Here is an 18,919-nt window from a genome sequence, read left to right on the forward strand (position 1 = left end):
TCCTCACAGTGCAGAGAGGCGACGGAACCCTGTGAGGTCTCTTTTATAGGGCGCGAATCCCTTCTAGGGGAGGAGCTGCCTCCCAAAGGCTCACCCCATCATACCATCACACTGGGGGATTAGGTTTCATCCTATCAGCTGGGGGTGAATACACAATTACATGCTGGGGCAGATGCCTTTACTCTGACTTGTTCCCACCGACTCCCCCATGGAACATGTCCATGGTCACCTGTTTCTCACCACTGCTTTTCTCGTTCTTTTGGATTCCGTGTCTTTTCTTTTACTCGATGCAGCTGAGCAGAGCGGGGGTAGAATGCTCTGGGCCTGTCCGCAAATCCCTCATTAATCACTGACTCCCTTATACATACATATATACATACAGACACAGACATTTCTATCTTAGGTCACACACATGTTGTCTATTCGGTGTGTATATTATACGTAGTGCACAGGTTTGAAACGCTGGCCATGTTGATGCATGTTGTATGCATTCCCCAGTGTGCTCTTCCCTGGTTGACCCCGAAAGGCTTCCCTGCAACCTAGACTTTGCTGCGCTCTACAGTCTCTTCTCGACAAGAGTACAGCCTCTTTCCAGCACAATTTCCTTGTGTGTGGAAACTTCTCTTTCCCAGAACTGTTTCTTTTTACCGATCGTTTCTCGTGCTTTCACTTTTGTCCATTGGGAACCTGTTGGCCTCCTGGCCCAGTGAGCCTTACTTGAGTATGAGAGAGAGAGCCAAAACCGGAAGTAATCAAACTGTGTCCACGGGCCTGTGATCTGTCAGACGGCCTTTCTCATTCTGGCCACTGTCCTTCTTTGACATCAATGGAGGTGGAGGTCCAGAAAGATCATGAATCACAGCGGATCCTGTCGATGTGCTTTTCCTTGCAGAACTGGCTTTGGATGCTTCCATGTGCATGAAGAACCCTCCCAAGCTGGAGCGTGATGCTGGTGAGGACTCGAGGGACAGACAGCATGGCTGTCAAATCCATGGCCACATGAAAGCCCTCCGTGTCATGAAACAGAAGATTCCCAAGAGAATACTGCAGTTTGGCCAGTGGAGACTGGCATGCAGATTCCCTGGTCTTCAAGCTTAGGGCCCAGAGGTAATCATGCCTTTGGCGCTTGGGGCATGGACTCCTACTGTTCTCCTGCTGATTAGAGCTCCACCCCTCCAACACCCCCGACCAAACACACACTGTCTCTTCACTTGCTCTCCCTCCTTCGGCCATTCCCACAGCTGGTGCTTCCCCGGTTTCGCATGGGGGCTGCCACCCTGCCGGCCCTTGGTCTCCATCACCGGGATGCAGCTCAACTCTGCTGTGTTCCTGCCGGGGCTGTCCTGGGATTCCCTCTCCCCTCTCTCCACGCCCATGGCGAAGCAGGCCCCATGGCCCTCCTCAGCAGAGCAGCATTATTACACCCATCAAACACTTAGAGCTCTGCCAGAAACCACACGCTTTCTTGGCTTCCTTGCCCTCCTTCCCTGCTTCTCCAATTCCAAGCCTCCTCCTCCCAGGTCCGAGGTCTCAATGAGTCACTGGCACAAGCACTCTCCTCTTGGGACGTTCAGGAAATCTGAGCTAGGTGGACACAGAACCCTCACCTGGGACCCAGCTGGTGGGTCAAGCTTCTTCTCCTCAGCCCCTATCATACACGATACAATGAGGAAGGAATATTGCCTGGAAACCCAGTGTCTAAAACATGATCCCTTCCCTGATGGAGGTTGAGGAATTTCAGGTTTCTTGCTTCCTGTGGCAATCAAAACCATGGTTCACAAAGTCACTACGAGGACTTGCCAGCTCCCCGACAGGTCCACGACAGATTGAAAGAAAAGAATCCTATGGTGTCATTATACAACATCTCAGGAAACAATCTCAGGACTCCTTCTCCTATCTATCCATTTGCAGGCCCATCAGAACACCCCTGGAATCCATGAGAGGCTCTACGCTTATGGAAAGTTGGGGAAAGAAGGGATGAGAATCTAGAAAGCAAACATGAATCCTTCTCCATGTGCCCTTTACACTTTGCTGAAGCTTATACCTACTCAGACTATTCCTACAAATGCCCCAAGGTCTATCCTGTGTGAGATAACATTCAGAGACCCTTGTTGTCCCTGAGGGAAAATGAAGTGTCCCTGATAACACCCAGGCTGTCCTTTGTGAATTCCCCTTGGGGTTTCTCCTCCCCGGGCTCTTCCCTCAGCACCTTTGGGCTTGTTCCTGGGAGGCCAAAAGTGACCATCAGTATCTACTGCCTTCCCACACCTGCAGATCAGGGGCTGTCCTCTCCCTCCCCACCACAGGTTTGCACAGGGCCTGAGCCTGGCTTTCAGCCCAGGCTTTTCAGTCACAGGTCACATGGCTTTCGGGGGTCCTTAGCCCCTGGGGCCACAGCTCCTCCTCTGCACAGGGCAGAAAAGAAGTTGGAGATACTCATAGGCCCCTGTGGGCTCTCCCAATCTAGGACTCATTCCAAAGCCTGGCCTCCTTTTCAGAAGACTGGGACAAGGGTGAAAAGGGGATGTGTTTGGCTGCCACGGGTCCCCTGCTTCCTGCAGCAGCCTGTCTCGGAACGCGCGTGGTGCGTGCTAGGTGCCCACCTCCCCGGGAGGCGTCGGCAAGCCATCACTTGGCTTCTGATGGAGGGGCTCAAGGGGGAAGTGGCTGCAGAGGAGGAGGTAGTTGGGATCTGGCAAAAGCTCACAGCAGCTTTGAGCTGGGACATCACTAGCCCCCTGCTGGGGGAGCCCAGGGGCCCCTGCATCCTCCAACACAGGCTGCCTATCGGTTTCGTGAAGGTATGACTTCTGACTTGGGGCTCTCAACTCCCCCTCTGCCTGGGTGCAGCTCCCCCTGCAGCTGCTCCTCTGGAGAGGCCTTCCGCTTGCTCCTGCCCTCTGTCACCTGGCCACCACCCCTCCAGGCTCAGCCACCAGTAGCATCTGACCAAGACTCACATTTGATTTCTCTCACTCTTCCTCTCTCAGATGCCAAAGACTGCAGAAACTAAGAAAAGAGAGGCCTCTGTGAATGAAAACCCCATCCTGAAACTTCATCCTAAAACCCCTTCTTTTTCCACTGGATGAAAGGAAATCTAAAGCAGCACATCAAGTTAAAGCCCAAAGAGAGCACGGGAGAGACACTTTGCTGAGAATCCACATCACAATCCCAAGCCATTCTCGATGATTTTTACTGCAAGAGACCCATTGGAGGAGAGAGTTTCTTGCCCTTCAGCTCCAGTTGTGATAAACCCCTCAGGAGACCAATGCCTGCCTAGATCACACCCCCGTTTCCAGAGACCTTCAGTCTTGCTGCTCTCAATTCCATCCTGCAGAGAACCAGAGTCAGCAGCACCACGGGAAGAGGCCACATGTCACACTGGACATTCTGGGCCACCAACTGGGCTATGCCAGAAGCACACAGCATTGACTACATCGTGTTCTTCCTGGAGACGTTCAGCCTGAATTTGAGCACGAGGGAGTTATCAGACACCTTCAGGATGTGGACCATTGAACCAGATGACCGGTCTGTCTGTCTTCACAAATCCCTGTCACCACAAATAAGAGACAGCAACATGGAGGAGAGATAGGTTGGGTTCCAAAGGACGACAAGAATGTGTTGCTGTATTTTCTTACTCCTTCAGAACCCAAAATATCTCCTCACCGTTAGGTGGCTGTCTCCGGTGGTGGTGACATTTCCTTGTTTGTAGGGGACAGGCCACATGTCTAGCTTAATGGCCTACATTCTGAAGTTGTCTGATCAGTTCCTCCTGATTAAATTCAGCCTGTGCCTTGGGCCAGGACACTCCATGGTTAATGCTGCATGTGTCCCGGCTAGCCTACCCGGAGACCAAGAAGGTCCAGTGTGCCCATCACCACTCCTGTGAGAGCAGCTTTGGTTGCATTGCTATAGAGTACCTATCACATTGATCTGTTCACAGCAAGACACATGCTTTGCTTTCTGAAATTGGGAATCTGGTACGTGGTGGACCCTGAGGATGGGTGACGAGCCTCTCCTCTTAACCACTTTCTCTAACATGTTGCCATCTTTTACTGCTCCCTGTGGTATCTCCTAACCCTATCTCTGTTTGTACATTGGAAGAATTCTGATGTTTGGATATCTATACAATGTGTATTGGACGGCACTGCACTGTGGAAAAGAACATTCTGTCCCCCTTCTATGTCATTAAAGTTTTTGGTTCGGACAACCACTATGAACTTGTGGGTTATTGACATTGGATGCTCTAAGCTCTCCCTATCATGGTGATTTAGAGGATCGGGACACATGCTCATGGACATGTGCTTGGTTCTCATCGTCACAGTTATACTGAGTCTCCATCACCTTTAGGCTCTATGTACCCTACCGGGAGGACATGTTTCTGTGTTTAGCTCTCTGTGGTATTTCTTTTCTTTTCTGCATGTGCACCTGTGCGCCTATAGGCCTGTCTGCCGTTTAGGAAGGTCGTATACGTAGGGCTGAGCATTACACCGAAAGTCCGTGGACATGTTTGGTTCCCTATGAGCTTGCCAAACTTCTCCCCTTCAGTTTGTCAGTGTGAAGGGATCTCTCGACCTCAAACTTTTGACATTATTGTATTTTCCCTTTCCTTCTGTATCAACCTGACCTGGTATACTACTGTTCCCGCCCAGTGAAACAGATGTTATTTACATCCTATTTTTCCCACCTACTCCACTCCCAGAGTTGTGTCGTACAAATGCCAGTAAGTCTATTCAACAGTGACCAGCTGTTTGAAAGTCAAAGTCTCCTCTGTCATCTCTCATCCAGGGAAGTTCACTTCAAAGGACTCCTAGGGAGGGAATGAGGACTCCGTGAGGGTTGCATATTCAATACTCTTTCTCTACTGCCTGCATAGGAGGACATCCTCACTGAATAGAAAGTACTTGCACCACCAGTTTTACGGAGTGTTGAAAGTAAGAGTGCCATACCAGGGAAATACAAACCACACCACGGTGAGATACCACCTCACATCAGTCAGAATGCCTACAGGTAACAACTCAGGAAACAACAGATTGTGGCAAGAGTACAGCGAAAGGGGAACCCTCTGACACTCTCGGTGCCCATGCAAACTGGTGCAGCCACTCTAGAAAACAGTACGGAGGTTCCTCAAGAACTTAACATCCCTGACTCCTAGATGACCCCTCTATGTGTACGTTGCTTTCCTTGCTCTTCTGATTATGTCATAGGGACCACGTTTCACTGGCATCGAGTCCCACATCAGACTCCCTGCTCAGTGGGGAGCTTGCTACCCCTTCTTCGACTCCTCCCCATTTATACTCTCTATCTCAAAGAAGCAGGTAAAATCTTAAACAAACAAACAAAAAACAAGCAACAGAAAGAACCAATGAGATATGCACTCACCCCCGTCAGAATGGCTAAAACCCAAAACATAAGAAACAACAAGTGTGGCCAAGGCTGCGGAGAAAAGGGAACCCTCTTGCCCTAGTGCTGGGCACACAAACCGGGGGAGCCATTGTGGACGATGGTATGGAGGTTCCTCAAGAACGTAACAACAGAACCCCCCTACGATCCAACAGTCCTACTACGGGATATTTACTCTCAGAAATACATAAGCACTAGTAAGCACGAATACATGCATAACCAAATTCTGGAAAGAGCCCAGATGTCCGTCCATAGATGACCGGTGAAGACAATGCGGTATATTTATACCACGGAATATTACTCAGCCATAGAAAAGAATAAAATCTTGCCATTTGAAATGAGACAGGGGCATCTAGAGTATATTGTACTAAGTCAATTAAGTCTGTCCGAGATAGCTCAATACCAAAGGATTCCACTCGTATGTGGAACGTAAGAAACAAAATATATAAGCAGAGCAAAAGAAAAGGGTGCCAGACAAACCAAGAAACAGACTCTTAACTAGAGAGAACAAACTGGTGGTAGCCAGAGGGGAGGGGGACCAGGGAATCAGGGAATGCAGAGGGCGTCAACAAGTGCACTTGTGCGAATGAGCACTGAGCAATGTATGGAAATGTTCAATCACCACATTCTACTCTTGAAACTTATGTTAACACTGTAAGATAACTATACTGAAATTCAAGTTTCAGAAAGGTAAAAACAAGTTTCAGAAGATGGAGCACTGCTTGATAGATTCCTTTGACTTGACCTCGTGCCATTCACCTGGCGGCCTCTTTCTAATCAAACATGGAAACTGCGCGAAGATTAAATGGGGTCAGGTGGGCCAGGTCTCCTTCCATTGCAGAGTCCTCCTCCTTTACTCCTCTGGCGGAGAGACTCGACAGAAAAGATCCGCGTTCTGCTATTCCCACTTTGCTGTTTTAGAGGAACGTTATACGACTCAGTGTTCCCTACTCATATACTCATCACTGTATCAGAACAGCCTCGGAGAGTTAGTACAAATGCAACCTCGTCCTTTTGGTTTCTAGCAATTCTGATTCAGTGGGCTGACGTGGGGTCTGGAATCTTCTTATTAAAGTCCGGTGTTTAGTCAGTTTGGAAACTCCCTGAGATCATGGACGTCCCTTAGAGTTCTTGAGACGCATGATTTCCTACATATTAGCACTTCTAGTCTTCACAGTCCACTTGTTCATGGGAGCTTTCCTTTTTCCTGGTTCACAAATGAAGAAACAAAGGCACACGGAGGACCCAGTTCCCCTGTGACTGGCCCCGGAACCCCTTGTTATGGGGGCTGGAGGCAGGTCTCAGGGAGAGTCCTCTTCTACGCCAAACCCCACGCCCCCATTTGCCAATTCGTGCCTATACCTTTCTGCAAAAGTGCTTCCTTTACCTAGACCTCATTCCTGCCCGAAACCTCCGGGAAAAATTCCATCACAACGGGCTAAGAGCATCATGTTGTCAACACTGGCTACTGACGTGAGACCCTGTGCTTGAAAATTATACTTTGGGGCACCTGGGTGGCTCAGGCAGTTGGGTATCTGACGTGGCCTCTGGTCATGAGCCCAGGGTCCTGGGATCGAGTCACATATCGGGCTCCCCGCTCAGGGGGGAAGCCTGCTTCTCCCTCTGCCTGCATCTCTCCCTGCCTGTGATTGCTTGCTCTCTCTCTTTATCTCCAACAAATAAATAATAAAATCTTTAACAAAAAAAACATCTACTTTTACTTCTTCAACTACCATCGATATATAGTGCTAAGTAGGTTTTAATGTTAACATAGTATTAAGTAGATGTTCATTCATTCCAGTTACTTTTAGTAAAAGTCTTTGGTTATCCTCGTCAAGTGTACCAATGGCTTTATTTTAAAAAAATCAAAAGCTTCTGCACAGCAAAGGAAACAGTCAAAACATCAAAGAGGCAACCCACGGAATGGGAGACGATATTTGCAAATGACAGTACAGACAAAAGGTTGATATCTAGGATCTATAATGAACTCCTCAAACTCAACACACACGAAACAGGCAAACATATCAAAAAATGGGCAGAAGATATGAACAGACACTTCTCCAATCAAGACATACAAATGGCTATCAGACTCATGAAAAAATGTTCATCATCACTAGCCCTCGGGGAGATTCAAGTTAAAACCACATTGAGATATCACCTTACACCAGTTAGAATGGCCAAAATTAACAAAACAGGAAACAACATGTGTTGGAGGGGATGTGGAGAAAGGGGAACCCTCTTCCACTGTTGGTGGGAATGCAAGTTGGTGCAGCCTCCTTGGAGAACAGTGTGGAGATTCCTCAAGAAATTAAAAATAGAACTTCCCTATGACCCTGCCATTGCACTCCTGGGTATTTACCCCAAAGATACAGATGTCGTGAAAAGAAGGTCCATCTGTACCACAATGTTTATAGCAGCAATGGCCACGGTCGCCAAACTATGGAAAGAACCAAGATGCCCTCCGGCGGACGAATGTATAAGGCAGATGGGGTCCATATAAACTATGGAGTATTATGCCGCCGTCAGAAAGGATGAATACCCAACTTTTGTAGCAACATGGACGGGACTGGAAGAGATTATGCTGAGTGAAATAAGGCAAGCAGAGAGAGTCAATTATCATATGGTTTCACTTATTTGTGGAGCATAACAAATATCATGGAGGACAAGGGGTGTTAGAGAGGAGAAGGGAGTTGGGCTAAACTGGAAGGGGAGGTGAATCATGAGAGACTATGGACTCTGAAAAACAATCTGAGGGGTTTGAAGTGGCGGGGGCGTGGGGGTACCAGGTGGTGGGTATTATAGAGGGCACGGATTGCATGGAGCACTGGGTGTGGTGAAAAAATAATGAACACTGTTTTTCTGAAAATAAATAAATAATTTAAAAAAAATCGAACAAACACCCAGGGTTCCTGGGTGGCTCAATAGGTGCAGCAAGCGACCTTTGTCTGCAGAGTTGTGGGTTTGCACCCCATGTTGGATGTAGAGATGACTTAGAAATAATCCAAAAAAAAGTTTAAACATTGTATATGTGTATGGGGAAATTTTGTACTCAATAGTCCCTCTTGTTCCTATATATATATACATTGTGATTCCTTATACCATAACGTAGTGCTTTAATGACCATAGCTTCATGATGAGCTTTGACATGGAGTGGATTTCTCCAGTTTAAGGCTTCATGGCCATCTTGCTAGTCTCAGTACCTCGATGTGCATATACATTTTTAGAATTAGCTTGCACATTTGCCCCCAATGTGTCTTCTCCCATGTGAGTCCGAATGAAACTCATTTGGTATTCCAATCACCTGGAGTCTCCTAATCTATGCATGGGATAGATGTCTTTCTATTCATTTAGATTGCCTTTAATTTACCCCAGCAATCGTTTCCAGGCCTCTCTGTTGTTTTTAGTTACTTGATCTACAATATGGCCACTATGCACATTTCTGGAAGCCTTCAATTACATTATTTGTCAGAGAGAGACACAGTGACAGAGGGAACACAAGCCCGGCCAGTGGGTGAGGGGGAAGCAGGCTCCCCACTGAGGAGGGAGCCCGAGGTGGGGTTCCATCCCAGGAACCTGGGATCAAGACCTGAACTGAAGGCAGAGGCTCAACGACTGAGCCACCCGGGCGCCCCTATTTACAGGATTTTTATATGGAGAGAGAATACTGAAGTCTGGAAAGCACGGAAGTTCTCAGACACAAAGGCACAACATCACTGATCGTTAGGACAAGGACACCCCTATTAGACTTTGTGAACTTGCCTCGATTTCTCCAGCTGGCCAAGTCAGAGGCGGGAGGTACTGATACCAGCAGTTTCCTCCGGAGACCTGGGAAGTGTCGGCTGCTTTGGGCCACCTTGGAACCCAGGTGTTGGCAGGCAGTATCCCAAGGAGCGGAAATCTGGTCCCAGTCTAGGGTCCCGGGGCCAAGGTAGGTCAAAAACACCGTGAGAGACTGGAACAACCACTGACATCATGCCCCAGACAGCACTGGCCACTTCCTCCCAGGAACTCACCCCACCCCCGCTTCTCATCACTTCTGCTTACTCGACAGAAAGCCCTGTGACAGTTGCAATGATGTTGTATTGACCTCTGTATTCACGGCTCCAAGGACCAAGCCAAGCACTGCGGAAGCTCTCAGAAAGATCCCTTCCCCGATCCAACAGAAGTGGTCGAAAATCTCGAATCTCAACTGCAGTCCTAGACCGAATGTCCTGCAGGAATGCTCTCTGCTTTCTCCCAGAAGGCAACAAATCCCCTTCCTTAAAGAGGAGCCGCAACACACTCGATGTCCCGTGACATGCCCTTGCGGTGCGCTCTGATGAAGAAGGGACTGCCCTCTTGGAGTCTTCTCAAAGGCCCACCCTGTCATTAGGATTCGAGTGCTTGGCCTACCCCTGCGCCCTTTTGCTGAGCAGGGAGCCCCCTGTCCCGCCCCCTCACCATGAGACTTGATCCCGGGGACCTGGGATTAGGACATGAGCAGAAGGCAGACTCTCAAGGAACTGAGACACCCACATGCTACAAGATCTTGTTTGCATTCTCCCACTCACTGCTTGACCTCCCCAGTGAAATCCTCTTGATGTCAGAATTCCACGCTCTTAACACTAAGGACTAAGACTAAAGAAAAATGAGACCCTGAACATATATATGGACAAAATATATAGTGCATAAAGCCCTTTACCACAATACATTCCAAAGAATATTATTGGTATCACTGTCTCAGAGGCAAGAGCCCCCTACTGTGGTCGTTTCTGACCTTACAACAATAGTCTGCAGGAAAGGTGGACCTCTGCAACTCTAATTCAAATGCCCCTGATCCCCCTAGGCCCACACTTACCTGGAAACATCCACCGTAAGGGCGGCTCCAAGGGTGAAGCTCGTGGGCACCTCCTCCTCCTCTGGGAACTGGTACAGTTCTCCAGCAGTACAAGCGAATCCCGATCCATCCTGTGGGGCCCCGCCCCAGGGGCACGGGCTCACTGTGGACTGTGTGACTCTCCGAGTCATCCCCCTCAGCTCATGCTGCCTCATGCATTCCTCGGTTTCCCTTCAGTTTTCTGGACTCCGCCTGGGCTTATTCTTCCCTCCTCGGGCAACCACCTGCACCACCATGGCCTTGTTCTTCTTTGCAATATTCTCGTCTTCCAGACTTGCTGATATCCTGTCTTCCAGCTCCTCTCTCCATTCTCTGTCTTCAGTGTGGACTCAGCCCAGGCTCCTGTGGGAGACACACAGAGAAGGGACCAAGTCAGGTCCCGGCTCCAGTCCCCAGGACTCCATAACAGGCACCTCAGTCCCTCGTGCACGTGCAGACACTGGAGCAGGAAGGGACTTGGGAGAATTTGAATATCAACTGTAATTTACACATGGGGAAACTGAGGCCCACAGAAATTAGGAGAATTTCCCCCACCAGCTGACAGCAGCAGAGCCCCCAGCCAGGCCTTGGCTGCAAACTCCCCTGTCCAGGCTCCTCACTCCCCCTCCAGAAACCCACCTCTGAATATCAGGGGACACTGGTCAATCGAGATTCCACCCTGAAAACAAAAATGGCCAGAAGGAATTTCCCCTGGAATATGCTTTTGTCACAATTCTACACCCCTACAGGTTATACTCAGTTGGCTTACAATCCGGGTGATCTACAGTAAGTACACCCTCAAGATGGGAGAGCAGGAAGGCCTCGAGATGGCAAATGCATCGGGCTGAGCAGTGTCTTTTCTTTTCCTGTCTCACAGAGTATGGGTCATAGCTAAGGTGGTCTCAGCTGACATTGTCTCCAGTCATCTAAGGAACTCAACCTACTGGTCAGTAAGGGCAGGCCGGGCCCTAACCCAGTTCTTCCTGGACCTGTCATTGCAATCTGACCCCACTGGGGGACTGAAACCACCATGTAAATATAACGAAGCCATAGGTGATTGGAGGACCCAGGCTGGACAGGAGAGCACATGCCTGTGCCTGCCGTTCTTGACCCGATAGCCCCGGAGGGGTGGGAATCCACGAAAGCGCTGTGTACCACCATCCGGGCCTCTGGCTCTTATCAACCTTCCTCCCCTGTCGATTTCACACCTGGGACAACCCATGCAGGAACAAGTCCCTTTGAGCCATTGTGAATCGAGAAACTGAGACACAGGAATCTCAAGACACAGACAAAGTCATACTTTCCCATCAGGTTTGCAGCTACAGCTACAACTGTTAAGATCCGAGCTCTCTCTTTTTTTCTTCTGCTTTAGGGATTTCTAGAGACAACGAACAAGGCCAGCCTCTCACCCCGCAACGGACACTCCCAGCCTGTATTTTCTGTATTTTCTCATGCTTGTAAGTAAATAATCATGCTTGCAGAATATCAACCTCCGACAAAGCTGCTTGGAGACCTTGATAAAACAAGACAAAACAAGGCCATCTGACAATATTGCTCAGGACAGACAAAAACAAGGTCACAACGCAACCCACAAACCAAACACCGTCTCTCTTCCTAGGAAAATGACTATGACGTCTTGACTACAATCATAGAATTGCCAGTGCTAATAGTGTTCAGTAGAGATCAAACCCCGCCTCTTTTCCAGGCTCCCCCCACATCACCTCCCCAAACTCCAGATCCTAGGAAACGGCCTCTGAGTGTGTACACACTGGGTGTGTCACTTTCTGTCCGCAAGGAATAAAAAAGCTAGCGAGGTCAATGAGAAATGTGTTCCTGGAAATTCAACAGAAAGGAATGAACACCCACGTCCCAGGAATGAACAGCTCTCAAAACCCAGCATCAGCAATAAAGGTGATACTGTCTATGGGATGCCCAGGCTCTGGAAACACAGAAGTTGTTTTAATCCTAAAACAGAAACAAATTAAAAATGAAATAAAATAAAAGTAATAAAATTGAGATAAAATAAAATAAATAATATAATATACATTTAAATAAAATGAAATAATAAAAAGACCCTTTCTACCCATGCCATTAGTAACGAACATGAACCTCGGTGTTCGGGCAGATTTCCCCAGCCCTGGCTGACACAGAGACTGCTCTGGATCTCAGGGTTGAGAGCTGGAGCCACACGTTGGGTACAGAGATCACTTCAACGTAAAATCTTGACAAAATGTTTAAAAATATGCAGCCCCTGCAGGCTGATCCAGTTAAGCCTCCTACTCATGGTTCTGTTCAGGTCATGATCTCGGGGTCCCCACAGGGCCCAGTGAAAGGACCTCTTCAGATTCTCTCCCTTGCCCTTGCCCTTGGCCTATGCCCGCTGTTTGCAGGCTTGCTCTGGGGCTCCGTCTCGCTCTCTGCCTCAAGTAAATGAAGAAAATCTTTTAAACATGACAGAAGAATAAAAACAAAATAGCCACTGAGGATAAGTTAGGAAAGAAGCTAGCTAAGAGAGAACGTGCAGCACAGTATAGCTTAAGAAGGCCTGGGATTAGCTCCCAGCTGGGCTGAGAGCTCCAGCCCTCCCCATAAAAGAAGAATGAGCTCTCTGATGACCCAACCAGAGGCAGGCACTGGTGCTCTCTGCCGTCTCTAGCCCCAAGCTGCCACGCTGGACTCCTCCTCCTTGTCTAAGTGCATCAGCTCAGCAGACACTGAGCTCAAAAATCAAATCAGGCAAACGACAGCCACGTGCTATCATAGAACCGGGAGCTTGAGTGGGCGGCAAGAGGACAGGCTGCAGAAGGAAACGCTATATTTGCTTCAGGGATCAGTCAGTCTCAAGAGCTCACCACCCCGCCCTATTGAACTGTATGGGGCCCCCACTGCATTCCTCAGGAATCGGGGCCAAAGGCCGAGCTCCCAGGGTTCATGGCGCCTGGCGCCGCCAAGGCATCCAGGACTCCGCGGGCTCATGGGGTCTCCTTTCAGGCCCTCCCTTCGCTCCCTCCCTCTTCCCACGACCCCGTGGGATGCTGGTCCCCACGCCGTCCCCCTGCTGAGCCGGACACCTGCATCCCATCTCTTGTGCCGCTGCAAACCGTCTTCCTCACACCTGGACCTACCACACACACCTTCGGGCGCTATCTGTCTTCTCCATTTGTTCTCTTACAATTTGGGCTCTGATTCCCAGCTTCTACCCTTCGCGTTATTCCACCAGGCTTTCGGTCGTTGTTCTTCTTCCTACTATTACAGCTTTCATTTTCTAGAGCTAGTTTTCCACGCCCCGCTCCCAGTGAGGCCTCAGAAGCCACAGGAGGCCCAAACCTTGGCGGCTGTCCACATCACTTCCGGCCTGGCCGCCGGCTGGCTATTGGCCAGGAGGGTGCGATGGGCGGGGCAAGCTGTGGGCCTGGAGGGGGGCTTGGAGAAGGGAAAAGGTAACAAGGGAGGGCTCCGCCTATTGCACCTGTCTGGTCGGTTGCTTGCATGCTTTACCAACTAGAAGCATTACTTTTATTAGTTATAGTGAAGAGTGGCAAAATTCTCATAACCTCGTATTTACCATTGCAAATATTTTTCCCAGATTTTTTCAGGTATAATAAGCACATAAAACTACATATATTGAAAGTGTACAATCTGATGACTTATAGTACATATTCCTTATAAAATGATTACTGCAAGCAAATTAATGAGCACATCACCTCACAATCACCTGAAAATTTTTCTTTCTTCCCTTCCTTTTTTTTTTTTTTTTTTTGGTAAGCAAGCTTAAGATCTATTTCCTTAGCAAGTTTCGAGAGCATAATACAGTATTATAACTACAGTCACCATGTTATACCTTAGACCCTCATAACTTATTCATCTTATAACTGAATGTTCTTCTCCTTACACCAATATCTCTCCATGTGCCCCACGTCCCAGCCACTGGTAACCATCATCCTACTATTTGTTTCTGTGAGTTCACTTCTTTATTTTTATTAAGTCCATGGATAGATGATAGCACTCAGTATTTGTCTTTCTCTTTCTGACTTTTTTCACTGAATATAATGTCCTGCAGTTACATCCATGTTGACACAAATAGCAGAATTTCCTTCTTTTCCATAACCAAATAACATTCACATTTTCTCTAACATTAACGTATAATGCACATACAATCTTATATTAGTTTCAGGTGTACGGCACAGTTATTTGACAATTACATACACTACTCAGTATTACACAGTAAGTGTAATCATCATCTCTCACTATACCGTGGTATTACAATATCATTGACTATATTCTTTTCGCTAGACTTTTCATGTCCATGACCCACATAATCTTCACCCATGCAACACTTAGGTTGTTTCAGTGTCTTGGCAACAGTGCACAATGCTGAAGTGAACATGGGGTGCAGATGTCTCTTTGAAATCCTGTTTCATTTCCTTTGGATATACACCCCAAACTGGGATTGCTGCATCACAGGGTAATTATAGTTTCATTCTTTTTTGAGAAAAAAAAATGGCTGTATCAGTTCACCTTTCTACCAGTGCACAAGGGTTCCATGGTCCCCATAACCTTGCCAACACTGGTTTTCTTTTTTCTCTCCTATAGTAGCAATATTAACTGTGACATAATAATATTTCACTGTGGTTTTGACTTGCATTTCCATGATCCTGTGGAAAGATATCCATTCAGGTCCTTTATCCATTTTTAATATTTATTTTTTATTTTTTATTTTTTATTATTTTTAACATACAATGTACTATTAGTCCCAGAGATACAGGTCTCTGATTGCCAGGTTTACAGACTTCACAGCACTCACTATGGCACATGCCCTCCCCTATGTCCATCACCCAACCACCCTCTCCCTGCAACCCTCATCCCTGCAACCCTCAGTTTCTTTTGTGAGATTAAGAGTCTCTTATGGTTGGACTCCCTCCTGATCCCATCTTGTTTCATTCTTTCCTTCCCTACTCCCCAAACCCACCCACACTGCCTCTCAAGAACCTTCTATCAGGGAGATCATATAATAACTGTCGTTCTCTGACTGACTTATTTTGCTCAAAATAATACCGTCTAGTTCCATCCATGTCCTGGCAAATGGCAAGATTTCATTTCTTTTGATGGCTGCATAGTATTCCATGGTGCGGGTATGTGTACGTGTGTGTGTGTGTGTGTGTGTGTGTGTGTGTGTGTGTATCTGTGTGTGTGTGTATACACAAATATACATACAAATACCAAATCTTCCTCTTCCATTCATCTGTTGATGGGCATCAAGGTTCTTTCCTAGTTTCACTATTGTGAGGACTGCTGCTATAAACATTCAGGTGCACATGCCCCTTGAGATCACGACATTTTTATCTTTAGGGTGAAAACCCAGGAGTGTGATTGCTAGGTCACAGGGTAGCTCTATTTTCAACTTTTTGAAGAACCTCCATGCTGTTTTCCAGAGTGGCTGCACCAGATTGCATTCTCACCAAACCCGTGGGAGGGTGCCCCGTTCTCCACATCCTGGCCAGCATCCATCATTTCCTGACTTGTTTCTTTTTTAGCCATTCTGACTGGTGTGAGGTGGATCACATTCTGGCTTGGATTTGAGTTTCCCTGATGCTGAGTGACGTGGAGCCCTTAAGCATGTGCCTGATGGCCATCTGGATGTCCACTTTGAGAAAAGTCTGTTCACATCCTCTGCCCATTCCTTGATGGGATTATTTGTCCTTTGGCTGTTGAGTTTGATAAGTTCTTTCTAGATTATGGATACTAGCCCTTCATCGGATATATCGTTTGAAAGTATCTTCTCCCAGATTCTCACCCTGAATAGATTTCTTTCCCTGGCCAACCCCGCTGAAGGGAAATCATAACACCTAAAAGGAACACAGTTTCTCCTCTCTTCCCCAAGTTGTCTAGGGGGAGTTTTTAGGCACAGCGGATAGATCAGCAGGAATTCAAGTATTTCCTGACAAAGGGTACACCGGTTTCTCCCAGCATTGCTCTTTCATCAGGGCCAGATTTCTGACAGAGAGCTATGCATATTGTTAGAGGAAATAGCATGCTCCTTTCTTTCTACAACCCACCCACTTATGAGCATGCTTTCTTGTTGCTGGATCCCCATCCCCCCATTTCCCCTTCTTACCTACTGGAACAACATGCTTCCCCCAGAGACACACCCAGCTCAGAGGGACCGCTTAACCTGTGGGCTGGGGCGGGGGAGAGCCTACACCAAGAACACACATACCCAGAAAGGGACTGCATTCACAGTCAGCCATGATGTGGCTACGTACAGTCTGAAGACCGCCTAGAGCACCATGAGGATATAGTACCGCCCAATTAAGGCTTGTGGGCTTTGTACACCTTTTCTGATATGAACTTCTTACACATATGTTTAGATTCATGCCTGGCCTCAGACAAAATGGAAGAAAAACCATGTGAAGAGGAAAAGATATTACGGTGCTCAATTACACTGAGTTGTGTAATCGCAGTCTCCATTAACCCCTCCTACCCTTGGGCATAGCCCACGAAACTGTTCAGTAGCGTTTCCACATGGCCTCACATAGAGTCTAAGGATACAGTAACTTGAACTGTTACCCCAATGATACACTTTTTTCTCCCCATCCTCTACTGAATGCAAGGTCTTTTGAGTGCCCCTTCCCATTTTCAGAGAGAGACTGCCGTAAGGGAGGAGAGTAATGTGGTCTTCCAGGGAATATTCTCCTTCTTGGTCTACTTCTGTACTTAGTGTGCCAGCTTTTGTTGGCCAGGGGACTTCTGACCACACACAGGAACCCCAACAAATGCCCAAAGTATAGGCCGTCTGGGTTGATCTTGGGAAGTGTCAGCCAACATTTAGAATTCTCTCAGGGCTCAGAATGGCTCTTGATCTGCAAGGACCAAGATCATTCCCCTATCCATTCCTGAGGGAGGAACTCCAGATTCCTGATCCAGCACCTTATGATTTCCAAGGCAACACGCAGACACACGCACAAGCACACACACAACCTCCACTATTTTCTTTTTACTCTTCTTTTTTTAAAAGATTTTATTTGTTTATTTGAGAGACAGAGATCACAAGTAGGCAGAGAGGCAGGCAGAGAGAGAGAGAGAGAGAGAGAGAGGAGGAAGTAGGCTCCCTGCCGAGCACAGAGCCTGATGTGGTACTCGATCCCAGGACCCGGACATCATGACCTGAGCCGAAGGCAGAGGCTTAACCCACTGAGCCACCCAGATGCCCATCCACTATTTTCTTGTTGGCAAAAACGTTTAGAAGTCTGGGACAGGCAGCTGATTTAGATTCAAGCAAGCATGGGAGAAACAGCGAGAGGGCAAGTCTTGGAACAGCACTGAGCTCCCCACCCAGAAGAGCTCCACAGCCTCAGCCTGGGATGCTGGTGGCAGGGAGAGGCATGTCCTTGGAATGCTGACAAGGAGCAGGAGGTTGGGGGGGATGAGTTGGCAACATGGAGTGTGGAAGGCAAGAGAGAAGAGAAGTTGGGAAAGTGAGAGGGAGAGATGGCCTCTGGCCTCTTGCTTGGGGCAGCTCCAAAGCCCTGAGCATTCTGTACAGGGGCCTCTGGGGACACTGCGTTCCTTCCAGTAGGAGTCGGTGTGCAAAGAGCAAGGGCTCCCGCTACTCTTTCTATCCCTATGAGTGCTGATCCAAGACTCCAGGCCTGAGGGGACCTCGCATCTGTCGCTGCTCTTCCCTGCGGGCAAAATGCAGGCGTGTCCCCAGGCAGAGGGACAGAATTCTAGACTCGGCCAGAATATCTTTCAAAATGGAAAGTGAGAAAAAAGACTTGTGGGAAGGAAGGAACAAAACCACAGTTGACCTTTTACACCGCAGGTTGGAACCGCAAGTACAGGTGCACGTACAGGTGCATTTTTTTTCAACTAAGCATACTACTCTAAAAATGTGTTCTCTTCCTTATGATTGTCCTTATAACATTTCTTTCCTCTTGCTGACTTTGTTTGATGGATACAGTCTAGAGTCCACAGATTTGCACAAGAGCACGTAATCATCTCCTTACGTCTTCAGTAAGGTAGTAAGAGGTGACTCTTACTACCTCAGTCATGGCATGTCAAAACTTAAACACAGAGCTTTTCTCTTTGAGGGTCAGCACCCTTAACCCTGCAATTCTTCAAGGGTCAACCTGCATCTCTACTTACAAAGGACATGCTTAAATACAGAAAATTTTCAAAGCATCCACACACAAGCATATTAGAGTCCATACACACATTCCATAAGGTTGCAGGGTAGCAGCTATACAAAAACCACTTGTGTTTCTATGCACAACCACGGAACAAACTGAGCAGGAAATTAAGAAAGCAATGCCACTTACAGTAGCACCAAAAACAGTAAAATATTCAGGCATCAGTTCATTGTACGAGAAGTAAGACTTGTTTGCTGAAAAGTATAAAACACTGCTGTAGGCGAGTAAAGACCTCATGGGAAAAGCCCCTGTGTGCATGTATGGATGATTTACTGTAGTTCCTACTGCAATACTACAGAGAGACCTACAGAGTCAATACGGTCCTATCAATAGTCTTACTCTGCATCTTCTAATGCTGTCAATCGCTTGCAGTACACTGCCTTTCACACATCGTCGTTTTCCTCTCTTAAAGATACATAGGGCCTTGTTCATATTTTCCATTGATCTATTTTTCATTTTCAAGTGATGGAAA

Source organism: Mustela nivalis (assembly GCF_964662115.1).
Source record: "Mustela nivalis genome assembly, chromosome: 10".
NCBI lineage: Eukaryota > Metazoa > Chordata > Mammalia > Carnivora > Mustelidae > Mustela > Mustela nivalis.